This window comes from Mobula birostris, chromosome 23 (assembly GCF_030028105.1).
Source record: "Mobula birostris isolate sMobBir1 chromosome 23, sMobBir1.hap1, whole genome shotgun sequence".
NCBI classification, from domain to species: Eukaryota; Metazoa; Chordata; class Chondrichthyes; order Myliobatiformes; family Myliobatidae; genus Mobula; species Mobula birostris.
In genome coordinates, this window is record NC_092392.1 from 15,629,977 (window position 1) to 15,644,152 (window position 14,176).

General features: G+C 40.2%; 1 protein-coding gene and 1 long non-coding RNA gene across 4 annotated transcripts in view; one reads left to right on the top strand and one right to left on the bottom strand.

Annotated features, from left to right (window-relative positions):
* Window positions 1-14,176, bottom strand: part of LOC140186745 (uncharacterized) — a 122,400-nt gene that overhangs the window by 12,803 nt on the left and 95,421 nt on the right. The window lies entirely within an intron of this gene.
* Window positions 1-14,176, top strand: part of LOC140186741 (tyrosine-protein phosphatase non-receptor type 12-like) — a 116,457-nt gene that overhangs the window by 5,639 nt on the left and 96,642 nt on the right. The window lies entirely within an intron of this gene.

Sequence of the window (14,176 nt, forward strand, 5' to 3'; positions counted from 1 at the left end):
TCCCATAGCACCTTCTCACGCTGCCAGAGGTGATGCAACAACTCTTCGCACATCTTTCCGTTCTGCCAGCCAGTGGCACAAACAATGCAAAGCATCCCACCTGGATGCATTACAGTTTGGACTGCTCTGCTGGTGACCACAAGAAACTGCCGAGCTGTTGATGTATCTCAGCTTATCACAGGAACCAGCCTCCTCTCCATTGGTTCAGTTTATACTTTTTCACTGCTTCAGTAAAGCAGTCAGCATAATCAATGACCCCCCCACCCCCAACCCATCGTGGACATTCTTTCTTTTCCACTCCCCTATCGGGCAGAAGATGCAAAAGCCTGAAAGCACATACCACCAGGTTCAAGGACAGCTTCTATCCCACTTTTGAGACTATTGAATGGCTCCCTGGACAATAAGATGGACTCCTGACCTCACGATGTACCTCTTTATGATCTTGCACTTTATTGGTTACTTGCACTGCATTTCCACTATAGTTGTTCATGTTTAAGTTTAATTGTCATTCAGCCATACATAAATACAGCCAAACTAAACAGTGTTACTCTGGGGCCAAGGTGCAAAACACAGTATCAACAGTCATACGCAGCACAAGGCATGTAGCACATGTCAGATAGCAAGCACATATATCAGTAGGTTACTGTCCAAGATCCTGAGTCTATGAATCTTGCTGCACTCTGCAGTTGACCACAACACGGCTTGTCTTCTGTTGAGCGAACACGGGCGGGTGGGTGGGGCAGCACCAACATCAGCTTGGACCGCCCACGCTTCCCCCAGCACTCTGGTGCGGTGCACTGACTCCAGCGGCTCTCTCCTGGGGGCCTGTAAACAGGCCACGCTGCGGCTTAAGGCCTTGTCCTCACTACGACTGAGGCCATGCAGCTCCCTGACTTGACCGCCCCTGTCATCCACCAATAAATCAGTGAATCAAAGTTGCAGCATAACACATTAACAATGCCCAACAGGGTCTTGTGATCACAGGAAGAGCGACTCAGATGATCACTCGTGTTAAAGCTGCACACCACCTTCGTGCACTGACACCTTCGAGGCCTCTCTGATGCAGGCAGGAGCCCGATTGGCACCAAGTCCAGCTCCTTTAGTTTGTCCGCTAATGAGCAACTTGCTGATGGGATAGACATGCAGTACTTTAAGCTCTTAATGTCCAACAGGGTCTTGCAATCATAATAAAAAATACATAACTCCTTTGGTTGGACCCTTAGAAGCCACTGTGACTGAGCATGCTGCCATCTTACCATTGCATTTTATTCTGCATTCTGTTATTTTACTCTTGGTACTGTGTTGATGCACTGTGTAATGAATTAATCTACATGCACAGTATGCAAGAAAAGCTTTTCACTGTACCTCAGTACGTGACAGTATTCCAATCCCAACCACTCTAGCAATGATTCTCTTCCACCTTTTCTAATCTACTTTGCTTGTTGTTCATGTTGGTTTCTCCAATATAGAGAAAGCCACATGAAGATCGAATCTTTGCTTTGTGAAGCACCTGCTTCAGTTCAGTGGTTTTTTTCTGCTTCCTGTTGCATACCGCTGTAATTCGCCAACCCCACTCCCATCGTGGTCAATGATCTCGTATACTGCCGTAGTGGAACCCAACACTAACTCGAGGAACATCATCTTATCTTCCATCTGGATCCTTTTCAGCTCTCTAGGGCTAGATATTTCAACCTGGGGGAGAAAGATAGCAGCTGCCTGTTTATGCTTCTGATAAACCTCTGAGGTCTCCCCTCACTCACTGCTGCTTTAGAGGTAGTTAAAGAAAACACAAACAATATCCTTATAGTACATGCTCTCTAATCCAGGGAGCATTATAGAAACATAGAAACATAGAAAATAGGTGCAGGAGAAGGCCATTCGGCCCTTCGAGCCTGCACCGCCATTTATTATGATCATGGCTGATCATCCAACTCAGAACCCCGCCCCAGCCTTCCCTCCATACCCCCTGACCCCCGTAGCCACAAGGGCCATATCTAACTCCCTCTTAAATATAGCCAATGAACTGGCCTCAACTGTTTCCTGTGGCAGAGAATTCCACAGATTCACCACTCTCTGTGTGAAGAAGTTTTTCCTAATCTCGGTCCTAAAAGGCTTCCCCTCTATCCTCAAACTGTGGCCCCTCATTCTGGAGGATCTCTTCCATATCTTACCAGAGCCTTCACATCCTTACTATAATGGGGCAGCGGAAGAGCACCTGATGTTGGAAAATTCAGTGTTCAGAGGGTTACAAGAAGCTTAGCACCTCGTGCTTTATGTCACCCTGTCAATCTTCGGGCTATGCCACTCCGGAACTTGTGCTAGTATTATTCTGTGACTATACATGCTGGATCATAACTGCGTATTTCCTGTGTTTTGCACCTTGGCCCCAGAGGAACAACATTTTGTTTAGCTTTGTACATGTGCATGGCTGAATGATGACAAATTTGAACATGAAGATCTGACATCATTGTTCTAGTTAGTGTTGGGCTTCTCTGTGGTAGTGTAGAAAACCGTTGACCACAATGGGAGAAAGATTGAGAATTACAGTGGTGTAGCACAGAATCACCACTGAACTGAGGTAGGTTCTCCACAGAGTGATCACTCAGTTTGTATATGGTTACTGCAACATAGAGGAAACTATATTGTGAACACCAAAGGAAGTAGACTAGAATTGAATGCAGTGTTCCAGACTTATTAGAATTTTATAAAGCTGCAACAGAACTTCTTGACTCTTGAACTGAGTGCCTCGACTAATAAGGGCAAGAATGCCTTATTTTTATTTGCTACCCTCTCAATCTGTGCAGCCTCTCTCAAGGAGCCTTGGACTTAGACCCCCAGGATCCCTGTTTTGGGTCTTGCCATTTCTAATGTACTGGCTCTTTTTGATCTCTCAAATTTCAAATTGCCATATCTCACACTTGCCTGTGTTGACTCCATCTGCCATTTCTCTGCCTCTAGTTGTTGACTAATTCCTGAAGGCAGCATTTCTCCTTTTGGTTCAGAAGTGATCCCTGTTGGATATATGTTATGTTAATCTGTCCTACCCCTGCCTTGGCAAACCTTGAAGGACATCCTCTTGAATTTCCCACCTTGCAGTGGATTAGTAGCGAAACAGAATGCTTTATAGTTAACCTTGCAAAATAAATAATAATTAAATATCTGATCCTGGAAATTAATGGTTTGTATTTATGAAGGATAAGTATTTTCAAAAAGATTGCAATTACAAACCAGGGAAGCACAAGAAGACCTTGATGTTTTTTTAAATAGTCCTTAAAGAAATTTAACTTGGTGTCATACTTTGTTCATAAATTTACTCAAGGTATTAGAAGACGGAATGTTATCTGAAGAAGCATGGATTTAAGGTTGTCTAAAGGCAAGCTCCTTTTTACATTTAAAATTATTGAAGTCATCGTTTTAACTTGAGTGGTGGGGAAAATGCTGGATGTGATAATTGGGGCAAAAAATAGACACTTGGGTTGCTTTTGAATTAAAGGAAAGCCAAAGCATGCATAAATTATTTGTTTGCTTTTTGATGAGAGCATTGCATTTAATATCTATTTGGCCTCAAGGAAGGCATTTCATAAAGTGCTATTTTTGTAAGCAAAATTGAAATCTTAGAACAAATTGTACAATGTCAGTATGGGCTTTAAAAAAAAAATAGTATATTTTCCTTGTAGTCCTGCCGAAGGGTTTCGGCCGAGGTGTCAACTGTACTCTTTTCCATAGATGCTGCCTGGCCTACTGAGTTCCTCCAGCATTTTGTGTGTGTGGCTCGGATTTCCAGCATCTGCAGATTTTCTCTTGTTAGTATACTTTCCTTCACCTAAGTGGTCTTTAGTCCTAGGAGTCAGTCTTGGGATCATGAAATTGCAGGATGCACAAATTTTGCAGATGGCATAAAACTTGGAGGAATCAACAAGATGAGGGGAGTGATGGATTTCAAGAGCCTGTTTTGGATAAGATCAAGTGGCACAAGTTTAAATGAGGGAACATTTTGGGGAATAATGTTCATAGATTTTAAAATTTCTAAAGAAAGATGCATGGCAGACTAGAATAAAACACTTAATTTGAAATGGATGTAGATGATTTGTTTGAAAATTGTGGATTGAAGTCAAGGTGAACTGGATTGTTAGGCAAAACTATTCAAACAGTGTATAGTTCCTAATGTAGAAACAGTTCTGGTATAGCCTAAATATGCTTTCACAGTGAGATAAAGGTAGGCTACGCAAATGAATGAGATTGAGAACAGGATGGAATAGATCACAAGTGTGTGTGACATTGAGAATCGGCTTGGATTCTGAAAGAACAGAAACAACCATGGTTATTTAGACTACTCATTCTTGCGGCTCCACTCATTGAGATTGTGGTTGATCTATCATCTTTGTGCCACTTTTTTGCACAATCGTGGAAATCTTAAAATAATCTATCTGTTCGCTCTATTCTCATAATTTTCACACCAGAATCAAATACACATTACAAACCAGATCACCCACTTTCCAACTATTTAAACATTGTGATGGTTCAGCATATGGCTCACTAGATGATATCCTTTCCAATTCACTGTAGCCTCAATCCCTGTACTTCCATCAAACTTGTTATGTTGTTCCCATTTGGTCTGCCTGTTATGCTGCTGGCATTTAGGACAGCAATGAAGGTCCTTAATCTCTGGTGGTGTTTACGGCTTCCTTCGTGTCAGTAGCTTCCTCTCTGTTTTCACTACCGTCAGTCATGCAAGTCCCAAGTAGAGACTGAGGAATACAGTCACACTCAGATATAGAAGGATTCATCATTGCTGTTTCTTTAGCGATTTTGTTTTACTAGTCAGGGTTGTTAGCCCTGAGCTGAACCCTCAAAGGTCTTTGCAATCTACTTTTGTGCTCTTCACTCTGTCATTCTTGTATTCTATATTTCCTTTTCGCATCAATATTTCTGTCCTTCTCTGATTTCAAATTTCCAGTTTTTGGATTTGTTGCAAAAATAAGATGCTACCTTTGAGTGTGTTTTAGGATGCTACATTGAGTAAAAATTAAAGTTTTGGAGTTACTGGCTGTAGTTTACCCCATTTCCCAAGCTGGATTAGCAGAGCCTCTTCGTTCATTGGACTAGAAATTTGCTGTTCAAGAAATTTCTCAATTACAAGTCTGTCTTTTAATTTTAATCTTGATACATTTGCTATTCCAGATTATATTAGCGTAGATGAAGTCCTCCCTTATCACCATTCTGCAACTTCTGTCATTTCCTTGTTAAATTTATTCCTTTTGTTTATAAACTCCTAACAATTGTGTTAGGCAGAGAATTGGAGTTGTCTGTTAATAAAAGTAAACAGTAATCACTAGAAATCTTGACCTTTGTAGCTGTTGGAAAAACAAATTTTTCATTTGGCTATGACGATGTTCATGGAATGCATTCAATAATTTTCAGAATGCAAAAGACAAATAGGGGCCAGATTATTTGGTTATTTGCAATGATACATGGTTAATAAATAACTTTATGATAACCATTTTGAGGATGGGCAGTCATGAAAGAATTTTTAAGTTTTAGCTGAATTCCTTGTGTATAAACCTTGCTTGTTCAAATTTAAGAGACATGAGTAAATGGCCAAAATAAATTTGACAACTTGGTTTAAAAAAAAATGCCAGTTGGTGGTGGTGGGAGGGGGGGGGAGGGGAGCAGTAGTCATTAAATAATGAGTGCATTCCCTTAAGGATGTTTTCAAATGCATGGAGATGATAGTGCAACCTTGGTTAATGAACTTCAGTATCTATAGATAAAGAGGCTTTAAAAGAAACAAACCAAAGTTAGGAAGACTTTGAAATTGTGAACAAAAAATGCACATTAAATTGAAGTGAGGGGAAAGTGGTTTGGAGGTATCCATCAGAAAGCATTCCTATGATTATAGCACCTTCTTAACATTATAAAGCACAAAGGAAGCAAGTCAAGCGATAAGAAAAATCTAAACAATTTGTGATTGGAATCTAACTAATACAAAGTAAGAGGGGAGAGACTTGAGAGATCTGAAAGGTAACTTCTTTATGCAGAGGGTAGTTAGTACAGTGGATTTCAGTTGATCAGAACACATGAAGACCAATTTTGGCCCAGTTGAGCAGCTGACCCAAATAGCCAAAGTTCCATGGAAATAGAGGCATAAAAAAAGACAAACTACCTTCTAACTGAGTAGCAAACCATGTTTTCAAATGAAATGCAGAACAAATTAGAACACTACCAATACTACTACAGTACTATAAAATTGTGTATGAGTTCCTATGTTATCAACAGACAAATTTGTTTGGTGTTTACTGCCATGTTGTTTTGATTGACTGCAAAATAACAGATTCACCACCCTCTGGCTCAAGAAATTCCTCCTCACTTCTGTTTGAAATGGACATCCCTCTGGTTCTAAACTCGGCCGGTATAGGAAACCTCTTCACATCCACTCTATCTAGTACTTTCAGTATTTGAAAGGTTTCAGTGAGATTCTTGAAAGATCATTACTAGTGCCTCCACAATCTCTTCAGCTACTTCTTTGAGAAGGCTGGAGTATGGTCATTTGGTCTAGGAGATTTGTCCACCTTCAGATCTTTCAGCTTCCCAAGGAATAGCAACTGCACTCACTTCTGCCCCATGACACTCCTGAATTTCTGGAATCCTGCTAGTACCTTCCACAGTGAAGACAGAGGCAAAATACTTATTCACTTCCTTGCATGAATGAAGTCGCTGGAGAAAAGTAATGGTAGATACATAGCAGCTTCTTTATTTAACAAAACGAAGTACAGGAATTTTGGAATCATTTCCTTATGGTGATGTTGTCTGACTTTTCCTTAGCTGATCTATTGGTGAAACACTAATTTCTGCCTTTACCTTTTCGAGTTGGTTATTTCAAAACATTGCTGATCAGCCTCCCTTGTTCTGTTCCCTCTTACTTTAATATAACCCAAAACTTACTGAACACGAACTGTCTCAAGTCCTCCTTCACACATTGTTCCTTTTCTGGTAGCTGGTAACAGTGCTTCAAATTTAAAATTTTTGCTCTCTTTCTCTTTCCACCCCCTACCCCTGTCAATTGGGTTATAGTCACAGCCAATTCCTTTATTTGCTCTGCTCTCTAGTCAGAGGACACATGAAAAGCTATCTTACTCTTCACCTGCAGAGTATTTTCTCTGCCATTCAAAGCTCCTGGATGAGAGAACAGTTTGGGACTGACATCAGCCACAGTTGTGAAGGTGAAGTAAATTCCTGTCTTTGGTATTGGAGACATTTAGTTGAGTGGACTTGCGTTGGTTGGACCAGATATGGAGGAGCTGTATTGATGGTCTTTATGCTTTTTGATTGAAGGTGATTGGGCAGTGATCTGCTCCGATGGCTCCAAAGCTGTTGAATGGTGTTTTGCCAGCTGTAGGACCTTTAACAGTATGAAGGTTTAAACTCCTAAAATTGATTTTTGTATGTGTGTGTGTGTGTGTGTGTGTGTGTATGTATGTGTATATATATATATATAATATATATATATATATATATATATATATAAAAAAATTAAAGTAGATGAAAATTTTGAACAATTACCAACACAAGACTGAAGTAAACTAATTACAAGAAAACTGGCCTTCCGATTGATTTCTAAACCACATAACAATCAGTGGAGTCTCAGGTACTGCCAAGGTCTGATCAGGCACAGGAAATGAATGGAGATTTCTTGGTGTAATGCGAGGGAATTCCAGCAAGCTTGAGATCCTTCCATTCTACAGTATGTGAATAGAACAAAATGAGTGATGTGGCACCATTCCATGCTTGCAAATGATGAATGGAAGTCCGGAACTTGCAGCTATTCAAATTGCTGAGCAGCCGTGTCAGTGAAGTTCAGAGAGACCTTGCTCTAGAAGCTGTAACTTGTTAAGCTTTCATAATGTGATAGAAATTGGAATTAATCTCAGTGTTTTTTTTATTCTCTGGGAAATGGGTGGAATTATTTTATTTGTTAAGGTTATATGGAAGTCACCAGAGTTGATTGTCTTTCCTGCTTGTTCTGGAACTAGCTTAGTGGAGGGATATGTACTTTTCTGGATGTTGCACACATTAACCACTATGCTACAATACTCAATTGACTCTCATGTCAGAGATTTCCAGAGTTCTGTTGTTTTTTTTAATTTCCTCATTCTCCCTGCCACATTGTATGTACAAAATTCTGACAGGACCAGACAGATGGAGCAAGAATGTTTTTTTGTGTGGCTGGGATTTCTGGAACCATGGATATGGGACAAGCCATGGGGCCAGGATGAAAAACTTCACTGAGTGATGAATCTGTGGGAATCTTCGTGAGAGATGGTCAAGTCTTTGAATGTAATGTAGATGGATTTCTGGAGGGGATATGGGATGATAGCTGTGGTATTGAGATCAGGGTCAGTCATTTTTGAGAGTGGGGGTGGTGGCACAGTGGTGTAGTGGTTACTCCAGTGCTTTACAATACCATCAATTAGGGTTCAATTTCTGCTTTCCTCTGCAAGAAGTTTGCAGGTTCCGCTCGTGACCAGGCAGGTTTCCTCTGGGTGCTCAGTTTCTAAGGGTGTACGGGTTCGGGTAAGTTAGTTGTGGGCATGCTATGTTGGCAGCGGAAGCATGGCGACACATGTGGACCATTCCCAGCATATGCTTAGACTGTGGACATTGACACAAATATTGCATTTCATTCTTTTTCATTGTACATGTGACAAAGCTGATCTTTAAATCTCTATTGACTGGCAAAGCCAGCTCAAAGTGCTGGATAACTTATCCCTTCTATTTTTGTTTGCTATATTTTAGAATATGTAGAATATCCCTCAAAACTAATGAATAAGCTCCTAGACCTTAGCCTCAATACCTCCCTGGGCAGTTAGATCCTCAATTTCCTCACTTGCAGAACCTAGTCTCTATGGATTGGCAATAACTCTTCCACAATCTCCATCAGTACAGGTGCACCACAAGGCTGTGTGCTTTGCCCTGTGCTACTTGGTTTACACTATGACTGGGTGGCTAAGCACAGTTCCAATGCCATGTTCATGTTTGCTGACAGCCCCACTTTGCTGAATGAAAGGTGGTGATGAATCTGTGTATAGGAGGGAAATTGAAAATCTGGCTGAGTGGTGCCATAACCAAACCTCTTCCTCAATATTAGGAAAAACTAAGGAACTGATTATAGACTTCAGGAGAGGGAAATCAAAGGTCTATGAGCCAGTCCTCATGTGAGGATCAGATGTGGAGATAGTAAACAACTTTAAATTCCTCAGTGTTATTATTTTGGAGGACTTCTGAGTCCAGCATGTATGCAATTATGAAGATAGCATGGCAATGCCTCTACCTAAGAGTTTGTGAAGATTCGGCATGACATCTAAAACTTTGCCAACTTCTATAGACTTGCAGTGGAAGGTATATTGACAAGCTACATCACGGCCTGATATGGAAACACCAATGCCCTTCAACGGAAAATCCTACAAAATGTAATGGATACAGCCCAGTCCATCATGGGTAAAGCCCTTCCACTATTGAACATGTCTACATGAAGCACTGTTGCAGGAAAGCAGTATCCATCATCAGGGACCTCACCACCCAGAACATGCTTGCTTCTCACACCAGGTTCAGAAACAGTTATCACCCCTCATCCGTTAGGCTGTTGAACCAAAGAGATAATTTCACTCAGTTTCACTTTCCTCATCATTGAAATGTTCCCACAACCTATTGACTCTCTTACAAGGTCTCTTCACCTTATGTTCTTGACAGTTATTTCTTATTTATTATAATTTTCTTTTTGTATATGCACCCTGGTTGAATGCCCAAGATGGAGTGGGCTTTCATTGATTCTGTTATAGTTGTTATTCTCTTGATTTATTGAGTATGCCTGCAAAAAATTAATGTCAGGGTGACGTGTATGTACTGTAATTTGATAATACACTTATTGTACTTCAAACTTTGAAATCATAATTGTCCCTTGTAGCTCCAAGCTACTGAAGTTCATCAAAAAAAGTAGTAATCATAGTATTGAACTTTGCGAAAGCAATTAGATTTCCAATTTTTTCATAAAAGAAAATGCTAGGGGTACAGCAGATCGGGCAGCATTTCAAAGAGTCATAGTGCACTAAAGCTCAGATGCATTCCTTTTGGCCCATCTAGTCCATGCTGACCTGCTTTTCTGCCTAGTCCTATCCAACTGTTCATGGACAATAGCCCTCCACACCTCCTTCACCCATGTACCTATCCAAAGAGAAGATATTTTGTGAGAGGAAAAACAAGTTGTTTTGTAAGAGAAGTTAGAAAGAGGAATAGTTCAGGTAAAAGAAACATCAGTGAGGTGAGACCAATGGTGTTAAGATGGTCAGTAAGTGAATGGTGGTAGTGAAGAGTTTAAGGACAGATGTCAGCCATGAAGACTGAATGCAAGTGCCTCATAAAGCTTTGTGTTCAGTTTCTCAGTTATAGAGAATTGTGAATATCAATTACTGCAGTGTGTGCCAGTTTGAAAGCAGTGCCACCGAGTTGCTGTCAAGTTTGGTTGTTTGGTTCTTGTATAGTGGGAAGGGTAGAAGTGAAAGGATAGATGCTGTATCTCCTGCAGTTGTAGGGAAAATGTCAGATGTGAACAGCTCATGGGGACAGAACAACAGACCATGGAGTTGTGAGGGAGGTGATTCCTTTTGAACTACTGAATGGGGAAAGAAAAGTATATGTCACAGTGAAATCTTGTGGAAGTTCAAAACCAGGGAATGCTGTCCTTGCCTAGTCTAGGAGAATACGAGAGAGTGAAGATTAGAAAATGTATGTGACCAAGGGCTCACTTAACTATGGTAGATGGGAAACCATAGTGTATGAAAATGTCCTTCTGTATTTGTATTAACTCAGGTTAATTCATTATCGGTCTGTATTTTGCATCCCTTAATAAATTTTGTTTCCATTATCTTTTTTTTGTTTTCTCTAACTATTTTTAGCTTTTGCCAGCAACCCAAATAATCACACATTTTAAAAAATCCATCTGTAGCACATCATCGGTGTGTTGCCTTTTGCCCACCTTTTCTTGTTTCTTCGTCAAAACACTTCCAATTGTTTGAGTAACATGGTTGTTATTAAATCTTCAATAGCTGTCTAGGAAGAAAATGTGAACCCATCTAGCCTTAGTCACTGATCTTGTCAGTGATTCCAAGGACATCATGTCATGACCTGAACTCGAGAGTTGGGTATGTTTTATCCCCTCTGGCATGGCTCCATTCAATTGAATGGAGCTGTGCATCTGCATTTAAAAAAATTAAGCATTTTTTCAGCCTCATTAATATTAATGTAATTAATGACTAGACATGCTTGGAAGCAGTGAAAAGGTCTTCTAACAATAAAGATTGTCAGAGGGATACCGGTTTGGTTGGTGGGTAAGGCCTAGGACCTAGTTAGTGCTCTTAATACCTTGTGAAAAGACTGTGGCAGTGAGGTCTCCACCACTGAGTTAAGTCATGATATAGAGGAAGTGGTATTAATGCAGAATTGTCTTGGATGAAAGAAAGCTATAGACCCCTAACGTGTGACCTTTCAATAGGGTGGAACACATAGGGGTTAATATCTAGGGTATGTTTTAAGAGAACTGCAATTGTCTTGGAAGATTTTAATCTACATATTGATTGGACATAGCAGACTGGCAGTGGCATGTAGAGAAAGAATTTGTGAAGTATGTCAGGAATTGCTGCTTAAAACAGTATGTTATGAAACCCATGTTGGAGCATACCATTTGGAAGGATTAAAAAGAGCTCTTGTAGTTAAAGATTCACTAGGAGGTACTGACCACAGTATGGTAGAATCCCAAGTGCTGATTGCGGGTAAACACTATGGGATAAATTCCATTCTTTTCAACTTAAATAAGAGCAGTTATAGTATTGTGAAAGCTGAGTTGTCAAAATTCAAAGTAAAATTTATTATTAGAGCACCTACATGTCACCATATACAACACTGAGATTCTTTTTCTGTGGGCATAAACCTATAGAACAGTAAACAGGATCAATGGACAACTTACTGTGCAAATGCAGATATAAATAAATAACGAGCATGAAATAACAGGAGTCCTTAAGTGAATGTAGTTATCCCCTTTTGTTCGAGAGCCTGATAGTTGAGGGGTAGTAGCTGTTCTTGAACCTGGTGGTGCGAGTCTAAAGTGGACTGGGAAAATAACTAAGAAGGTAAAACAGTGACAGATAGTCAGATAATTGATCCATCACAGTAAGGAGGAATTGATCCCAGTTAAAGGATTCCATGAAAAAAGATACAATTCTTTGCAATTCTTAATAAAAGAGTTAACGGTAATGTTGAGTTAAAGAGTAGGACATAAAAAGTGGTAGGCCAAAGGACTAGGGAACTTGTGGGATGCCACAGTGAAAGACGAAAGACCTCCTAAAAAGGGAGAAAATTGATTTTGGAGGAAATGTGTATTGTATCATAACAATAGATATATAAATTGAGTGAAAACTGGTAATGACAATTATTAAATAGTGTTTTTTTTTGGTGCAAGTCTTGACTGTGTAGGATACTGCAAATATCCTGAAGACAACAAATGGACTAATTTCTAATGAGAGAATATAAAACTTTCATTCATAAGGGAATAAGGTATTAGAGATCGGCTAAAGACAGACAGATTGCTGAGACTTAATGGTCTGCATCTAAAGATTTTAAAAGAAGTGGCTGCAGAGAATAGAAGACTATTTTTTTGGGAAATTTTTTGAAAAGGCACTAAATTCTAGGAGGGTACCATAAGATTAGCAAAATAATAAGTATAGGCCAGTTTAACATCTATTGGGAATATGCTGAAGTCAATAATTATAGGAAATAACACATCGTTGAGAATTGAATAATCAAATCTGGCCTGCATAGTTTTATGGGAAGTAAATAATGTTGGGTGTTGGCGCGTGGCCAGGTGGTTAAGGCGTTCGTCTAGTGATCTGAAGGTTGCTGGTTCGGGCCTTGTCTGAGGCAGCGTGTTGTGTCCTTGAGCAAGGCACTTAATCACACATTGCTCTGCGACAACACCGATGCCAAGCTGTATGGGTCCTAATGCCCTTCCCTTGGACAACATCGATGGTGTGGAGAGGGGAGTCTTGCAGCATGGGCAACTGCTGGTCTTCTATACAACCTTGCCCAGGCCTGTGCCCTGGAAACCTTCCAAGGCGCAGATCCATGGTCTCACGAGACTAACGGTTGCCTATACTAGATACTAAATAACGTTGGACAAATTTGTAGAGCTCATGGAAGGGAGCCCGTAGATAAAGTGTATTTGGACTTTTGAAGGGCATTTGACAAGATGAATAGTGAAGGTTGGGACATAGGTTAAGTGCTCCAGGTGTTAGAGAAAATATATTAGCGTGGATTCACAAGTATCTGTCACGTAGGAAAAGCGTTGGAACAAAATGGCTCTTTTGCAGGCTGAAAGGATGTAACCAATGATGTACCTCAGAGATTGGTTCCTAGCCTTCAGGTACTTATGATTCATAAGGACCTGAAGGAAGGTATGGAAAATAGGTTGCCAGATTTGTCAGTGACATGAAAATTGGTAATAGATAATTTTGTGTTGGACAACATCGTGATTCTGGAGCAGATAGATCAAGCAATTGGTGAAAATGTGGCAAATGGATTTTTTGTGAGGTAATGTGTTTTGGTTAGAAGAATCTGCAGGTGGATTATTGTCCAAATGTGGAGAGATTGCAAATGAGTGAAGTTGAGAGGGGTCCAAGAGTTTTCGTGCATGAATCACAAGGTTGGCATATCCAGTTAAAATGGCAATGACATGTTGGTCTTCATTGCAAAGGGTTTGGAGATTAAGAATAGGGAGGTTTTGTTTGAGGTGAGGCCACACCTAGAATACTGTTCAGTTCTGGTGCTTTGGTTTTTTAAAAAAAAACGACGAATCCCCAGATTACACCAGGGTTCAGTTCCTGAGAACAATCCGTACATAAACTGGTTTATTTTCAACTGAATAAACAAACAGTTTCCTTCAAAGTTGTAATGTGAAATCTGTAGCTTTGACAGGCATTGAGGACTGATTTGCAAAGAGAAGATTTGGGAAGGTCGTAGTAGGTGATTGTGACCTTCATAGTTGACAAAAGCATTGTTACCAGCTAGTTAACTTTGACTCCCTCCCTATCACTCTGTGCAGACTGCATTCAGATGAATATTTGTCAGTGAG